The sequence below is a fragment of the Martes martes genome (genome assembly GCF_963455335.1).
Source record: "Martes martes genome assembly, chromosome: 8".
NCBI lineage: Eukaryota > Metazoa > Chordata > Mammalia > Carnivora > Mustelidae > Martes > Martes martes.
In genome coordinates this window covers 85,597,500-85,616,165 of record NC_137895.1, presented here as the reverse complement: position 1 = coordinate 85,616,165, position 18,666 = coordinate 85,597,500, and the positions used below count along the sequence as shown (strand labels likewise).

The 18,666-nt window shown below is 38.9% G+C and overlaps 1 protein-coding gene across 10 annotated transcripts in view; it reads left to right on the top strand.

Annotated features, from left to right (window-relative positions):
* Positions 1 to 5,849: 5,849 nt before the first annotated feature.
* The window catches only part of LIMA1 (LIM domain and actin binding 1), an 89,825-nt gene continuing 77,008 nt past the window's right edge, over positions 5,850 to 18,666 (top strand). For 7 of the 10 annotated variants that reach the window (XM_080811091.1, XM_080811089.1, XM_080811090.1 and 4 more), the window contains exon 1: positions 5,850 to 5,964. The gene's annotated coding sequence lies outside the window, so the exon portion shown is untranslated. The remainder of the gene's footprint in view (positions 5,965 to 18,666) is intronic. The other 3 variants (XM_080811084.1, XM_080811092.1, XM_080811085.1) reach the window with 1 other exon arrangement.

Here is an 18,666-nt window from a genome sequence, read left to right as displayed (position 1 = left end):
CCATTAGCTTAGGTATCCCACAGTTTTCACTCCTATCATTTTCTGTGTCTATTTTAAACTTCTTCATTAAAAAATAAATATATATTCTTCAAATTTAAAAAAATAAATCACTGTTACCCTGGCATTTTAGGGATCAGAATCTGAAAAATAATTTTGCTATGTTAGTAAAATTCAGAATACAAGTTGGGAGTTAATAAAAAATTTTTGTTAATAATTTTAATATGCCTTTGAAAAAAGCATAAGTTTCACTTTTTAAGTGGAAAAAAAAAACTTTACTACACTGTAATTAGTTAAACCAGTAATTTTTTACCTTGCTTATTAATGGAGATCTGGTTAAAAATAAGTCATAGATGATTTGCTTGGCTTTTGGTTTTAAGTGTTTTAATGCAAATTTCTAAGAATATGTTAATATTTAGTTTCATCTTAAAGATTTAGAATCTTTATTTTATTTTATTTTATTATTTTGAAATAGGTATATAGAAATAGGTATATAGAAATAGATATAATAAATATATTATAAATAATATATTATATTATATATATAACGTATATAATAATAATATAAATAAATAATAATAAATATATAATAGGAATAATAGGTATGCAGCAGTGTTTTAATATATTACATATACCTGTTATATATATTAGCATACACATAAACATATATACATATATATATAAAGTCAACATTTTGAGGACAGTTCAAAATTTCTATGTCTCTTCTATATCAACTACATTTTCTTTCCCCAAGAGTCTCTATGCCCAGTGTGGGGCTTGAACTCAAGTCCTTAAGATCCAGTCACATACTCTACCAACTGAGCCAGCTAGGCACCCTTCAACTACTACATTTTCTTATTTTAACCTTTGACCCTCCCCTTCACCTATTTCTCTTATTCCCACCTCTAGCAATCACCAATTTCTTTTCTGTATCCATGAGCTTATTTTGTTGTTATTTTTAAGATTCTGTATAAGAAATCATACTGTAGGGTGGCCTGGGTGGCTCAGTTGGTTAAGTTAACTGCCTTCCCCTCAGACCATGATCCTGGAGTTCTAGGATCGAGTCCCACATCTGGCTCCCAGCTCCTCGGGGAGTCCGCTTCTCCCTCTAACCTTTTCCCCATTCACGCTCTCTCTGTCTCTCTCTCAAATAAATAAATAAAATCTTAGAGAATGAAAAAGAAATCATAATGTATTTGTCATTCTCTGACTTATTTCCCTTAGCCTAATCACCTCAAGATCCACCCATGTTGTCTCAGATGGCAAGATTTTGGTTTTTTTATGGCTGAATAATAATATCCTAGTTTGTAAAATATACCATATTTCATATCTTCATGATTTCTTTATCCATTAATCCATTGGTGGACACTTAGGTTGTTTCCACATCTTAGCTATTGCAAATAATGGTGCAGTGAACATGGGAATCTTTCTGAGTTCATGTTCTTGTCTTCTTTGGGTACATATGCAGAAGTGGAATTACTGGATCATATGGTAGTTCTATTTTTTTTAATTTTTTTTTTTAAGATTTTATTTATTTGCCAGAGAGAGAGAGAGAGAGAGAGAGAACACACAAGCAGGCAGAGAGGCAGGCAGAGGCAGCGAGAGAAGCAGGCTCCCTGCCGAGCAAGGAGCCCGATGCGGGACTCGATCCCAGGACCCTGGGATCATGACCTGAGCCAAATGCAGTGGCTTAACCAACTGAGCCACCCAGGCTTCCCTGGTAGTTCTATTTTTAATATTTTGAGGAACATCATACTATTTGCCATAGTATTTACCTCCCATCAACAGTTCCCTTTTCTCCACATCCTTGCCAACTCTTGTTATTTCTTGTATTTTTATAATACCCATTCTAACAGGTGTGAAATGACATCTCATTGGGTTTTGATTTGCATTTCTTATGATTAATGACATTAAGTATCTTTTCAAGCATGTCCTTTTGGGAAAATGTTTATTCAGATCTTCTGCCTATTTTTTTTTTAAGATTTTATTTATTTATTTGACAGACAGAGATCACAAGTAGGCAGAGAGGCAGGCAGAGAGAGGGGAAGGCAAGCAGGCTCTCTGCTGAGCAGAGAGCCCGATGCGGGGCTCGATCCCAGGACCCGGAGATCATGACCTGAGCTGAAGGCAGAGGCTTTAACCCACTGAGCCACCCAGGCGCCCCTTCTGCCTATTTTTTATACATTTTTTAAAAGCTTTTATTTATTTGAGATATGGGGTCAGGGGCAGAGGGAAAGTTAGAGACAGAATCTCAAATGGACCCCTCACTGAGGAGCTCTGATGTGGGGCTCAATCCCAGGACCCCAAGATCATGACCTGAGCCCAAATCAAGAGTTGGACATTTAACCGACTGAGGCACTCAGGCGTCCCATACTACCTATTTCTAAATGGGATTGTTTGCTTGTTTGCTATTTTGTTCTATGAGTTCTTAATATATTTTGGATATTAGCTCTTCTCACATACTTAATTTGCAAATATTTTCTCCCATTCAGTAGGTTGACTTTCCATTTCATTGATGGTTTCCCATGCTTTGCAGATTTTAATATGATATAGTCCCATTTATTTATTTTTGCTTTTGGTATTATATTTTTTAAAAATATTGCCAAGGGGCACCTGGGTGGCTCAGTGGGTTAAGCATATGCCTTCAGCTCAGGTCATGATCCCAGGATCCTGGGACTGAGCCCCACTTTGGGCTCCCTGATCATTGGGGAGTCTAGTCTGCTTCTCCCAATTCCTCTGCTCCCACCCCTCCCCTTCATCTCGTGCTCTTTCACATGCACTCTCTCTCTCACATAAATAAAAAAAATCTTTTTAAAAAATATTGCCAAGATCTATGTCAGGGAACTTACTGCCTATGTTTTTTCCTATGAGTTTTATGGTTTCAGGTCTTACATTCAAGTCTTTAATCCATTTTGAGTTAATTTTGGTGTATGGTGTAAAATAGTGGTAGAGTTTCATTCATTCTTTCACATGTAGCTGTCCAGTTTTCTAACACCATTTATTGAAGAGACCATCCTTTGCTCATTATGTATTTTTTACTCCTTTGTTTTAAATTTGTTGGCTTGGGTTTATTCCCGGGCTCTCTATTTTGTTCCATTGGTCTATGGGTCTGTTTTTATACCAATACCATATTATTTTAAATATAATATAGTAAATGTTATATAGTTTAAAATCAGGGTGCATCCTTTCAGCTTTGTTCTTTCTCAAGATTGCTTTGGCTATTTGGGGGTTTTCATGGTTCCATACAAATTTTAGGATTATTTGTTCTATTTCTTTGAGAAATGCCATTTAAACTTTGAGAGGGATTGCACTGAAACTGTAGATTGCTTTGGGTAGTAAGAACGTTTTAATAATATTGATTTTTCCAGTCCATAAGCCCAAAATATCTTTCTATTTGTGTCCTTTTCAATTTCTTTCATTATTGTCTTAAATAGTTTTCAATATACAGATCTTTCACCTCCTTGGTTTAATTTACTCATAGGTATTTTATTCTTTTTGATGCAACTGTAAATGGGATTCTTTTATTTCTCTGTAAGTTATTAGTGTTGAGAACAGATTTTTGTGTATTGATTTTGCATTCTACAACTTTATTGGGTTCATATATTAGTTCTCACAGTTTTTTGATGGAGTCCTTGGCAGGATTTTAAACTAAAATAGTAACTTTGCTTTTTGGCCTATGTCTATATTTTGTGTGACCTGGTATTTCTTGAAAATCCATCAGTTTTGATTCACTCTTTTTCCAACAATACTTCACAAAACCAGACTATGAACAAATGCTTAATTACAATTTGATTCAGCAAAAAGGATGCTCACAACACTGTCAAAGAAGTGTAGTTCAAACAAACAAACAAACAAACAAAGTGTAGTTCAGACATGAATGTTGGTTGATATTTTCACTTAAGTTAACCAGTAAGACAGAAATAAAATAGCAAAGAGGTATGTTGGAACTTCACTCATTTATCAATGACATTAGCAACTTCTTTGCTGAATTGGACAACAGTTTTTGAATGCTGAAAGAATACTTCCTCAATTTTTTGTGCTGTTCACAATGTCAAGGCCAGGAATATGATACACTATTAAGTTTAATTCTGCATTATCAACATTCTCTCTACCAGCCTGACTATTTTGTAAATAAAGCTTTACTGAAACATGGCCACACTTAATTTTAATGTAAGAGTTGAGTAGTTGTGACAAAGACCATATGTACTAGAAAGCCTAAAACATTTACTATTTGTTTACAGAAAAAGTTGCAGATACTTGGGCCTGGAAAATCAACAAAACAATAAACTAAGCCGTTATTTGTGGCATTTGCCAACTTCCATGATGTAAATGTTCCTACTGCAGCCAATTTCAAAGTACAAATATGAACTCTCTGACCAGAGTTGGGAGGAGATGTATATATTCCCACCATACAGATAAAATACACACCCTCAGGGGCAGAGTTCTAAGTAAAACTAAGTTTAAAAAAAAAAAGTGATGAGTTTTGAGTATTTAATATCTGATTTTAACATATTTAATTGTAAATTTATACAATTTGATTTTATAACAGTGGTTATGTTTAACAACTGGCTCATAAAATCCCCCCAAATTTAGCAATCAGCCTTGAAAACTGGTAAAAGTCAGCTGTGAGGTACTACTAGTTCTATGTTCAAAAGGTCACTAAGGGAGAATTTTGGGAGTAATTTGCCTCATTGGTTAAGTGGCTATGACAAGATTCAAAGGTAGTTCTAAATGATCCAGGTTAGGCTTCTTAGCCTTCTTGGTGGAGAATAAGGGCCCTTATTGGCTTGAGTTTTTACAAACTGAGTGTGTGTTTGTGACATCTATTGTGGGAACTAAGCCTGCAGGGTAATGCATTTTCTGGAGTACCATCCTATAGTGATACTCTTTTACATTTCCACGCTTCCTGCCAGTTTTGCTAGTCTTGATGCTTTGTACCTATCCAGAAATCAGTCTAGGCTGCATATTTGAAGGAAGAAGGGAGTGGATTGGTCTATCCATCTGTTGTTGGAAATTTCTCTTATTAAATATATTCCTTAACTGCTTCAGGAAGTCTAAGTATAGGCATTTAGTACCACAAGCCCCTTGGAGTACTCGTCAAGCTATATGAATTCCAAAAACCTTCAGAAAACTTGTGATCCGAAACCTTACCTTACGTGCGGTGCAGGAAAAGGAAGGACACTATCAGAGGGTACTCAACGCTGCTCACGAACTGGGGCAAGAACTCGGGGACGGGAATGCCAACTGGTAGGCCTCCTGACGTACTCAATTTTTCACACAGCTCCAATTCTAACTGTATAATAATAACGGTTAGAGCTGTTGGAGCACTAGATCCGCCCTGTCCAACCACTTAATTTTTACAAGAAAACACAGCCCTAGTGAGGTAAAGCGACTTGATGAACGTAAGGCGGTACAGTCAGGGCTCATTTGTAGCTCTTTCCACTACACCACACGGCCTCCTCCAAATAACCCTCTCTGTACGAAACTTACCCCGAAAGCACCAGGAACCTGGTTGGGGACTGACCTACAGTTGAACCTAGGTCAAACCGCCCAGTCGTTACTGAGTCAAATTGCAGAAACTCTGGGTCAGAGTTAAGGCCAAAGCACAGAAGCACAATAAAAGAGCGTGGCTCCCTCACAGAGAAGCCCGGAGCTTTAGAAGCAGCCCTTGGCAGCCACGCCTCTCACGACGCCAAACGCTGCGCGCAGCGGAGCATCTCGAGCAGCCGGGAACGCAGAGTACGCTGCCGGTGGCGCGCACGCCCGCCCAGAGGCCGCACGGGAGGCCGGCGGGCGTGCGCGCCCCCGCAGCGGGGGGCGAGGCGGGGCGGGGCTCTGAACCGGACCGGGGCGGGGCCGCAGGAGCTGTAGGTGTTGCAGCTGGGTCGCGACAGGTGCGCGAGGCAGAGCGCCTGGGACCTGTGGCAGGGCTGGTAGCAGCACGGAGGAAAGACCGATTTTAGCCAGGTAAGCGCCTTCTCACTCCACATCCTCCACAACCGGGGAGTGCGCGAGACCCCGGCTTCCCTCCACAGTCTCTTTCTCCAGCTACTTCTGGGGCAGGGGGAGCACAAGGAGCGTGAACCGCCCCCGCTTCCCCCGGAGAGAAAGAGTGGAGGAACCACTGATCCTCTGCTCTTTCCTCATTTCTGGATACTGCGCTGGGCTTGGGAGTGATTATGTAGGGCCGAACCTTTGCTGCTTGAGAGCGGGAGCTGATGGGACCACCTCTTCCATCGGAAACACTCCTTTCTAACTATATACATTTTTGGTGTAGTGGAGGAAGGCGACATAAAATTCAAAACAGTATCCTAGGGAAGTATTCTGATATTCAACTGCTCTTTTCCCATCTTCATTTAAAGCCATTCCCTCCCTCTTCGATTCCCCCCCCCCACTTCCATTCTGCCAACTGAACTCTAAGACACTTACAGCCCTTTGAGGCATGTTGAGAATATAGCTGTCCTTGCAGCTGGGTGTGTCATCCTCGAATCGCTATCGTGTATATATCACTGGCACCTGTCACCAGCATACGTAGGTGTTAATATAAGGTAACTGTACACCCGTGGCTACACCTACTAAGGTTGAAGTTGTAGGTGCTAGGAGCCAACCATCTGGCGTCCTTCCTTGCCTTCTAACTGGTGCTTACAACAACGAGTTTAGCTGATCCTGGTAAGAGATATTTGAACTACTATTGTCTTTCACCTAATTCCAGCTTTCAAAAGTCTGACTAATCCAGATGGTTCTACTGACTTGGCTTGTCGAGTTAGTCCAAAGTACTTAGAGAGTTATCAGCCTTAAGACAATACCCCTTTAGGGGAGAGGTCTTTTGCATTAAATATTCTTTCTTTTGCTGTTGATTTAAGTGATTAAACAGAATACTTTTGGGGCACCTGGGTGGCTCAGTGGGTTAAAGCCTCTGCCTTCAGCTCAGGTCATGATCTCAGGGTCCTGGGATCAAGCCCCACAACAGGCTCTCTGCTCAGCAGGGAGCCTGCTTCCCCCTCTCTCTCTGCCTGCTTCTCTGCCTACTTGTGATCTCCGTCTGTCAAATAAATAAATAAAATCTTTAAAAAAAATAAACAGAATACTTTTTATCCACATGGTTACTAATACTATTCACAAATGATAAATATTTTAGGAACCATAAAATAACACTTTCTTCTGAGGTCTGTTGGAGACACAAAAGAAGATGACCCTCAACAAGCATTTTCTAAGTTTCGGTGGAGTTATAGCCTGGATGAAGGATGATTCTGTCTTAGGTAGACCTTCAAAAAGTTATCGAATTAGCAGGAAAGAAGGTTAAAAGAAAAGTTTTGCATGCACATATATTTTCTTGTTTTGAATTGACAGAACAGTACATAACATGGTATTAGGTAATTACTTTAGGAACATATTTCATTTTTTTGGACAAAGCATTTATTGAGTGCATCTTGTTTTGTCAGTCCTATTATGGATTGGAAGTTCTGAACATCCCTACTCTAAAAAAGCTTATTTAAAATCAAATGGGTTTGGGACACCTGGGTGGCTCAGTGGGTAAAGCCTCTGCCTCCGGCTCCAGTCAGGATCCCAGGACCTAGTATCGAGCCCCACATCGGGCTCTCTGCTCGGTGGGGAGCCTGCTTCCTCCTCTCTCTCTCTCTCCCTCTGCCTGCCTCTCTGTCTGCTTGTGATCTCTGTCTGTCAAATAAACAAATAAAATCTTTAAAATAAATAAATAAATAAAATGGGTTAGGCAGAATCAGCAGCTACAACTTACAAGTTTGGTGAGATAAGTGCTGTACTAGACATCAGCCCAGAGTGCTGTAGAAGCATAGAAAATACAGTTTTAAAAAATGTCCCTCTTTGGGGTGCCTGGTTGGCTCAGTTGGTTGAGCCCTCAACTCTTGATCTCTGCCGTGGTCTTGCTCTCGGGGTCGAGTTTGGGCCCCACACTGGGCTCTGTACTGGGCATAGAGCCTACTGAAAAAAAAAAAAAAAGAGGAACTTTTCTTCTACTTTTCCTTAATAGTAAAACAAAATAAACAACAATAACAAAAAACTTTGAGTAATAGTGAATTATTTTCTTCATATATTTGTATTGCTCATATTTCTCACGGGGTGTTTCGCCAATGGTATGGCCTTTTGAAGGTGGGTTAAGGACCTGTCCCTAATTCTGGGTCAGTTCAGTAAATAGTTGGTGGAGCTGGTTTTCACTGTTCTGTATTGGGCCTCAAAGTTGTTATCATGTAGTTCCTGAACTGTAGAGCTTCTGAGAATAGAATAGTGTATTGGCAACATTAGGAAAACAGTGCCATTTTATAAAATTGCTTCATTGTGCAACTTTGTTTAACTTGGTACATTCAAGTTTTGTTCCAGATTCTGGTTAAAGGCGGACTAACTTTCAATCTTCTTATAATTCTAAGAAGAGAAAGCTTTGGAAGTATAAACAGTTCTTTAACAGCCCATCTTGATGGCAGAGGATACTTTTTCTTGCTAAGGTGCCTTCAAAATGTCTCTTTCTTTTTTTCAAAAAGGGAACAGGATGGGTAAATGAGTGAAGGAGGAAGGGGTCAGAAGTGTTTGAAAGATTCTTTGCAGTTTTGATGATCTGAAGTCTATGGTAGTCTAAAGCACTCTTCGTGTAACTGCAGGTTTTTATTAATTGCCTACTGTGTGCCAGTGATCTAGTATATAGAGGGTGAACATGACACAGTCCCTTCTATGTGATGATAGTTTTCATTTTTCTTATTTGTTTGCTTGTTTGTTTATGCATAGGCTCCATGCCCAGCATGGAGCCCAGTGCCGGGCTCAAATTTACAACCCTGAGATCAAGACCTGAGCCGAGACCAAGAGTCGGACTCTCAACTGACTAAGCCACTTAGATGTCCCTGTTTTTCATTGTTTAAATGGAGATTCTGAGTTGATAAAACAGATGGTCATCTGATTTGGTGATGTGAGCCATGGTACTTGATGAACACATTTCTTTGACATTACTTACCTCTTTTCTTTCTTTTTGCATCTTAGGAAAGTGATCGCCACTGGAAATTTTTGGAAAGGCAGTCAGTATTTGCATGTATTTGGGTATCTACAATGATTATGTTGTTTCCTTAAATGTTTTCAAGTACAATTTTAATGATTGTTCTTCTTAGGGTTTCAAATTTGTGACTTTCCTATGATATTTTTCAGCAATCAACTATAATTAACCTGGGGCTTCTGTACCAGAAAGGTTTATCAAAGACATATACACCCGGACACAAAAGAAGGTTGAGAGTATAGGAGATCATTAGACATCTTTGCCAAAAAAGGCCACCTGACCACAAATTGGGAGAATTTGTCCCTGTATATGTTGATAATGAAACTAGTTTTCAGGAGTTCTTAATTCTGTACTCTCAGAATAGGTGAGTTTTATTTAGATTGGAATTGTACTCTTTCTGCAGATAGGCAAATTTGTGACTTGTCAGGAATTTCCGTAAGAAAAGATTTGTTTTTTCTTAAGGTTACTATGGTCTTTCACTGTGTTTTGTTATAGGAAGTTAAAGTACTTTACTTTGGATTGTGTACAGTAATCTTCAGATGATGTTAAATTACTTAACACAGACTCTCAAGGTTCTTTAGTAACAATTGAATGGTTGTAAATCGAGTAGTTTCTTACTTAATGATTGTGGAATTGAGATTCTATGGTAAATGGTATTCTTGGTAGGAACATACTGCTATGTTTATTGTGTGGCTGGATGCAAAGTCCCTGATGCTCGAATTATTGTGCAAAAGCAGATCTCTTTTTATTGAAAGGACAAGATTTGACCCAAAAGCAGTCCATTATTTAGCATGTCAAATGATTTCTTTATACTTGGAAATGTTTCTAGAGACTTCACATGTGCAGTCATGAGAAGTTACCAAGATACTATGGTATATTACATTCATTTTATTTTCTTTTAAAAAATCTCTTCATAATGCTACAATGAAACTAAGAACTTACATCTTTAAGGGGAAAAAAAGCAAACTTTTTGTGTTCTTTTAAAAGACTTTATTTTTAAGTAATCTCTCCACTGAAACTGGGGCTCAAATTCATGACCCTGAGATCAAGCTTTGCATGCCCTACCAACTGATCCAGCCAGAAGCTCCCCACCCTTTAAGAAAGATTTACTTTTTGTACTTCTGATGACAAGCGTGGAACTATTTTTTTCTCTTATTTATCCTATAACAGAGCTTACTATATGAAAAACTTTACAATCCCTCAAACATGGTTTTTCATGCCAGTTTTTGGTTCATTACCCATAGATTAGTAATCCTGATATACTTTTACTTGGTTTTAGATTTAAACAATCTTTTTTTCCCCCATAAACTGAAATTTAAACAAATGGCCCAGGACTTCTTTTCCTCATAGTCAGTTTCACTGAATAGATAAATTTCAGATTTGGCTTCCACCTCCAGCACTGGAGGAAACCTGTCTGCCCTTGCATTGTACCCAGTGATTTCCCTGTAAGGATCCTGTCACTGCCCTCCTTCTAACCACTTGGCAACATTTGACAAAGTGAGCAACTATTTTGGTTCTTTCTTTTATTTGACTTTCTCAGCATGACTTTACCTGGTTGTCCATCTTCTAATCTAACACTCCCCCCCTCCATGCCCCTTCACTAACCCATAGTCTTTTTGACCCCAAGTGTGGGTGTGTGCCATGGTCCAGCATCCTGCTCTTATTATACTCTTTCCCTGTGCAGTCTGATCTATTTCCATGGCTTCAACTAACATCTCCATGTGACTGATTTGCAGATTATTTTTTAAACCTCCTTTCTCATTATATAGATAATTCTTGTTTTATTTTCACATATACAAACATATATACCCATTTAGAGGAGAAGAATTGCATATGCTTATTATGAAAAACTTGAGGAAAAATAAATTATAAAGAAGACAAAATATTCCATAATCTGTTCCAGAGAGAACTATTTGGTGTATTTTCTTTCAGTTTTTTTCCCCATTTGATACACACACACACACACACACACACACAAGGTAACTGGGCTCATCCTATTACAGTAGATACAGTTTTGTATTTGCTTTTTCACTCTATGTCATAATTTTCCATGGTATCAAAATTATTTGCAAACAATTATAATGGATGTTCAATATCCTATTGTATTGATATTGCATAATTTATCTGTGTAGTTGGGTATTTCGATTGTTACAACATTATTAACAAGTGAAAAAATTGAGAATAAATTAATGCATAAATCTTTGTACAAATCACTCACTATTTCCTTAGGTTAGATTCCCAGAAATTGAATTACTGGGTCATAGGGAATAAAAATTAAAAAACACTAAACCTGCTGTCAAATTGCTTTTCTTAAAGATTAGACTAATTAAATTAACATTCTCACCTGCAGTGATTGTGAGTGTCCATCTGAGGTCATCCTTCATAATACTGGATCTTATGTTTTTATCTTTAGTAATTTGTTAAGCAAAAGTGATTTAATTTGTGTTTTATTACTAGTGAGAGCGAACATTTTTCATATGTTCATTTCCATTTCAGTTTCCTCTGTGCATTGTCTTTTGGTTAATCCACTCCCATTTTGGGGTCTTAACATTTTAATTATGTTGCTTTTTGTTTGGGGTTCTTTCTTTTATTTGGGGCTTTTGGGGAGGGAGTACAGATTTTTATTAGGCCAAACTGAATGAGTGGAGTGATGAAGTGGAAACTGTACACAAGTTGAAATTGTAGCATCTTATTTTATTTCTTTTTTAAGATTGTATTTATTTATTTGAGAGAGAATGAGAGAAAGAGAGTGCATGAGAGGGGGAAAGTCAGAGGGAGAAGCAGACTCCTTGCTGAGCAGGGAGCCCAATACCAGACTTGATCCCAGGACTCCAGGATCATGACCTGAGCTGAAGGCAGTTGCTTAACCAACTGAGCCACCCAATCACCTGAAATTGTAGCATTTTAAATGCCCATTGGTGTGAAAACCCAGAGCTTGTGATTGCTGGAGCAGCACTGCCAAGTAGAAAGAGTATTGACCTGAAAGTCAGGATTCCCAACTTGGCATTGGGAAGCAACCACTTAGGTGATCTTGGACAAGTCATTCATCCTCTCTGAGCCTTTTCTGTAAAATGGGAGGGTTGGGTTATTGATCCCAAAGTCCATACAACCTCTGCGCTGAAAGAATGCTTTCAAGCCACCACTCTCTAGATGTTATGAAATTATTTTTTGTTCCATCCCTAACCCTTCACCAAATTTAGAAATATAGAGCCCAAGGAAAAAGACTAGATGCAGTAAAGGCAATTTTCATAGGGATAGCAAGGCTTAATGGAACCTAGAGGCACTTTGATGTGTTTGTGCCCTCGGAACAGTAGAACTTGCAAAGACTAGCATTTTTGAAGCACTCCCATAGATTGACACTTGGCAACCTAGTTACATAAATCATAAAAGCCCTGCTGATCTATGTCACAAATCTCCATCATCTCTAATGGATGTAAAGCAAATCTCATTTTATGACAAGAGGTTTAAGTTGTCAAGCCAAGTTACTTAACAACTTCCACTGTTTCATATAGAAGCTATACTTAGTAGGCTTTTTTCTTTGTCATTTGTATAAGTTCTTCATTTTTTTTAAGATTTTATTTATTTATTTGAGAAAGTGTGAGAGGGTGAAAGAGAGAGCATAAGCAGGAATGGGGGGCAGAGGGAGAGAGAGGAGCAGACTCCCCACGGGGCAGGGAACCCAACAAGGGGCTCTATCCCAGGACCCCAAGATCATGACCTGAGCTGAAGGCAGACACTTAACCAACTGAGCCACCCAGGTGCCCAGCTCTTCATTTTAAGAATATTAATTCTTTGCCCTGTGGTCAAATGTTTAACTAGTTATTTCCCTTTTAATTTTATATATGGTATATTATTACTTATCTATAGATCTTTTTCTCTGGGAGTTCTTTGGTTGCCTTTACCTTGTGAAGTCTTTTGCCATCTGAAGCTGGGTTAAGTATTCACTTTGATGGCCTTCTAATTTTTTTTTTTTTAAGATTTCGTTTATTTATTTGACAGAGAGAGATCACAAGTAGGCAGAGAAGCAGGCAGAGAGAGGGGGGGAAGCAGGCTCCCCGCTGAGCAGAGAGCCCGACATGGGGCTCAATCCCAGGACCCTGAGATCACAACCTGAGCCAAAGGCAGAGACCCAAACCACTGAGCCACCCAGGCATCCCTGCCTTCTAATTTTTATTTTTACTTTTTATAACTAATTTTTTAATTTGTCTTGAATTTACTTAGGAGTATCAAAGCAGTATGTTTAGTTCCTTTGCATATCTTCTGAGCTCCACATCCGTATTTTCGACTACCTGGCAGACCATGTAGATATTTCCTGTGTACTAGGCACTTGTGTCCACGTTGTTTCCCTAAGGAGTAAGCTTGAAGTTGTCTTGAATGCTTCGGTCCTTTTCTTTTCTTTCTTTCTTTTTTTTTTTTTTATTAAGATTTTATTTATTTATTTGAGAGAGAGAAAGTGTGTGTGCACAAGTGGGGAAGTGGGGGGAATGGCAGAGGGAGAGGGAGAAGCAGACTTCCCACTGAGCAGGGAGCCCAAGGTGGGACTCCATCCCAGGATCCTGAGACCATGACCTCACCTGAAGGCAGACACTTAACTGACTGAGCCACCCAGACTTCCCAGTCCTTCTCTTTTCCCACATTTGGGAAATGTTGCCGTGTTTGGTTGATTCTACCCCAACAGTGATAGTGGCTCTTTGTCATTGTTCTAATTCATACCCCCCTTTTTTGCTAAAGTCCTTAGAATTGGCTACAGTTTTCCCCATTTAGTACAGAGTTGTCACACACACACACACACACACAGAATACTGGTTTTCAAAGTATGGTTCCCTTGATAACTTGTTTAGAATCACCTGTAATATTAGTGTAAAAGGTAGATTTCCAGGTCCCAACAGACTTACAAATCACTGTAGTTGGAGGAATAGGGCCTGGGAATCTGCAGTTTTAACAAAGTACCACAGAAGATTCATTTACACACTTAAGGGGAAAAAAAGCCCAAGTAAATTAAATCTAAATTTCTCTGGATGCCATTCAAGACCCCCACTCCCACACCCTGACAGCCTATTTTTCCAGGCTTATCTCCCACATCACCACCCACCCACCTGGCATTGTAGCCACACAGTGATTCACGGTTTCCTGGACCCACCCTGTCCCTTCCTGCCTCTGTGCCTTTGCTCATGCAGTTCCCACAGCCTCAGGCTCCTCTCCCTCCTCCCCCTCCTGCTTAAATCCTTTTCCTTAGGAGCTCAAATAAAATGCTCCTTTTAAAAATAAAGTTTTTTCTAATTTCTTTTATTTAATCAGTGGCTCCCTCCCCAGTCTTCACTTAGCACTTTATTTTTACTTCATTTTTTTAACCTCAGTGCTGTCATTATTTATGAATTATTGCTTCCTTGAAAGATTATAAGTCTTCTGAGTTTGAGAACTCTGCTGTTCCTTTTTATTTAGTTGTCATTATACATATAATAGGCAATTAAATATCATAAAGTATATGAAATATACCTCTTCTTGTGAGCACTATCACATAAAAATGTTTGGCTTTCCCTCACACTTAGAATAAAATTAAGATCTTTTACCACTGTTTATAAATCTTTATTAAATCTGGCTGCTACTCAGCTTTGTCATCATTTCATACTTTTCATTCACTCCCCAGCCATATTCCTACCTCAGGGCCTTTGCATTTGCTATTTCTTCCATCTTGAAAACTCCCACATCTCTTCTCTTCCCCTGGCTGGCTGCCTATGTCCTCCCCACCATTCAGGTTTCAGCTCAAATGTCATTCTCCCAAAGAGGCCTTCCCCAGACGGCTGGCTATCTAAAGCATCTGGCCCTTTTCCTACCACCACTTCAGTTACTCTCTTTGTATTTCCTTGACTGCACTAATCACCATATTTAATTGTCCTGTTTCCCCAGTAGAATGGAAGCTTCCTGAGAGCAGAGGCAGTGTCTGTCACTTTTAACTCCCCTTTAGCAGGTAGAGCACTGCTTGACACATGCTAAGTCCTCAATAAGCATTTGTTGAATGCATGAATAAACCTTTGAAGATAGACTTCTTATTTTAACAAGTCTTGTTTTGGTTTGCAATCCAAAGTTTTGTTGTTGTTTAATAGACAACAGCTGATGTAGTTCCATCTGGGGTCAAAGCAGGTAGCAGCCTCAGAGGATTTCTGAAGGGAGCAGGACAAATGGAGGCTGGGATCGCCAGGATTCAGTTCTGAGTGCAGGTTTTCCAAGGTGTTCCCAGGATCCAGGCCACTATTTCACTCCCACTGTCAGCATCTATTTCCAGGGTTGTTACTGCTGCCCAGTACTAGTCCTTTAGCTCTCACTGCATTTTTTTAAAAAGATTTTATTTATTTATTTGAGAGACAAAGAGAGAGTGAGAGAGAGCATGAGAGGGGAGAAGGTCAGAGGAAGAGCAGACTCCCCATGGAGCTGGGAGACCAATGTGGGACTCGATTCCTGGACTCCAGGATCATGACCTAAGCTGAAGGAAGTCGCTTAACCACCCAGGTGCCCTCTCACTGCATTTTTTAAAGCAAGCAAAACTGGAATCCAACTGACAAAACAACTTACAGCAAAACTAGAATCCAACTAACTAGAATCTTCAAGCAACCAAAAGTTTTCTTAAGCTTTTCTTTTCTAGGAGAAAAATAAGAAAACTACCTAGAATCCTCAAGGAAAAGTGAAATTATGTTCAGTATTCTTACTACATACCTATTGATTTGAAAGATTTTTAGCAACAGCTTCAGACAAGGGGTTTCTTGTTAACGTCTGGTTGAATCAGACAATTGAAATAATCAGTTCTAGTTTCTTCCAATGTCTCTTCATTGGGTAAACTTCTCTTTTTTTAAACAAATATTTTATTTATTTATTTGAGGGAGAGAGAGAGAGAGCACAAGCTGTGGGGGAGGGAGCAGAGAGAGAGGGAAAAGCAGATCCCCTGCTGAGCACAGAGCCTAATTCAGGGCTCAATCCCAGGACCCTGAGATCATGACCTGAACTGAAGGTAGACGCTTAACTGACTGAGCCACCCAGGCACCCCAGATAGACTTATTCTTTAATTCTGTTTTTTTTCCCTTGAAACTGACCTGAAATTTTATTAAAAATTACAATAGTTTTTATAGCAACTTACAGTTTTCAAAGTACTTTAGTTTTATTCTCTCATTTAATCTTCACAGCCATCCCAGGGCACCTGGGTGGCTCAGTCAGTGAAGTGTCCAACTCTTGATTTCGGCTCAGGTCATGATCTCAATGTTGTGAGACTGAGTCCCACATCAGCAGGCCCTGCACGGGGTGTAGAGTCTGCTTGAGATTCTCTCTCTTCCTCTCTAAATAAAACAAAACAACAAAAAACTAGTAATCCTCACAACCATCCCTTGTAAATATGTTTCTGAATTGAAGAAACTGAGACCCAAAGAAGTTGATTGACTTCCCCCATGCCAACTAAAAGGCCACTACTCAATAAATGCCTCTCAAAAACTTTAAAACAGCATCATCATTTGATGTAATTTTTAGAAGGTAAAGATTAAAGTGTAGTTAAAACACTAACATAGGGCGCGTGGGTGGCTCAGTCGTTAAGCATCTGCCTTCAGCTTAGGTCCTGATCCCAGGGTTCTGGGATGGAGCCTGGCATCAGGCTCCCTGCTTGCAGGAATCCTGCTTATCCCTCTCCCACTCCCCCTGATTGTGTTCCCTCTCTCGCTGTGTCTTTCTCTGTCAAATAAATAAATAAAATCTTTTAAAAAAAACCCCACTAATATTAAGATGTCTGTGACCAGTCTCTAAGACATAAGCTGCATAGCATTGATTGAGATAAGTAGCAAAATTTTATCACTTCTGTGGCTCCATGATTTGTCTTTGTTTGATCAGCTTCGGCTATGCTCATCCTTGATGAAAGCATTGTTCTGGGTTAGCTTCTCAGATTTGTACAGAAAGGAGAGATTAGAGAACTTGCCTAGAGAAGAGTCACTTTTCAGTAAACTCGTTTTAATTCTCCTCGTGCTTGAAGGGATTGGTTAAATTGATCTGAACTGGCTTTTCAGATTAAGCAAGTCCTGAAAAAAAAACACATCATCTAAAATTTCAGCTAAGAAGAATGGAAGCCAGGCCCTTCCTGGAAATGGCCAGGCATGAAACTAAGAAGCTCTGTAATTAATGGAGAAAACTCGATTAATTATTAAGCATAAAGGACTGGTATAAGAGGGTTATATCCTTAACTGGAAGCAGCCTTCTTAAAATAAGTGTACATATTTCTTCTGGTTTGACATTGTAAAGAAGACTCTTTAATTAGCTACTTTGTGTTAATTAAGCATGTAATTGACAAGATTTGTGAGCATGTGGTTTATAGACATTCAGTTATGTAAGTGGACCTTTGTTGAGATATGTGGCAACTGAGAACTAACATAAAACTGTTTTTTATTCATATGACAGATTTTTATTGAGCTTCTACACTGTACCAGGCACTGATACATGATTCATCTGATTTTAAAAGCATGGAATGGTGCAAAGGTTGAAGGAGAAACAGGCTATTCAGAGTAAAACTATGCTTTCTGTAACAGTCTTAGTTGATTATAAATTTCCACATTCTTTTTCCAGTTAACTATGCCTTTCTCTTCTCTTCACTTTAAATATGAAGTCACTGATATAATTATCTGTTTTTCTACTTACTGAGAGATTTTTCTTACTATGTGTGAATAATTCTGGAAAAACAAAAAAACAAAAACCCCTCAATCCACTGGATTATGTTTGCCCTTACAATAAGTTAATTATCAACTGGGGAGGGGGAGGAGGAAGAAGAACCAAGCAAATAAATAACAAATTAGATTTGAGAGGTAGAATCAAACTTGGAGTATATTGGGTAATTTTTAATTTAAAGAAGAAAAAAAAGATTAGGAAGTTTCTTGGGTAGCTCTTTGTGACCTAAAAATTTTAGAGCAAAGTCAGTTTTTAAAGGCTGTAATTGGAGGTTACTCTTTTACCTGTCTAAATAAGATACATGAAGGCTACCACAATTATGTAAAAAGCTAATTTGGGTTTCAAAAGTACAAGAAGATAAGATATTCAAACTGCTGAATAAAGTAATAAAGTAATAGAAGCCACGTAGGATAGTTATATATCATTTTCTATTTAGAGTTTTCACAGAGGTATTGAGAACACCTATAATTTGGTCCTTACACAGTGAGAGGGAGAGATTTTGAGAGAGATTCAGACTTGTAGGTACAGAGAAATGGTGTCAAGGTTTTAAGCAAATCTGGTGCTCCCGGTGATCATTGCCACTTTCTCAGAGATGACAGTAGAGATCCTCTTTTCTTATTGCTGATTAAACAAAAATAAGTTGCCTGAAATATAGTGTACACTAGAATGGAATTTCTGGCTTATTCTCTGTGCTAGAGGTCATTTTATTTTCATCCCAGCCTCCTAAAAAATGAATAAGTTAACATTTATTTGACCTTTCTGGGCCTCAGTTTCTTCATCTATAAAGTGGGACAATAATATTTCAAGTGTGCTACTCTGAGGATTAAGAAACTTATTTTTTTTAAAGAATTTATTTATTTATTTGGCAGGCAGAGATCACAAGTAGGCAGTTGGGGTGGGGTGCAGGCTCCCTCCAACCCTGAAATCATGACCTGAGCAGAAGGCAGAGGCTTAACCCACTGAGC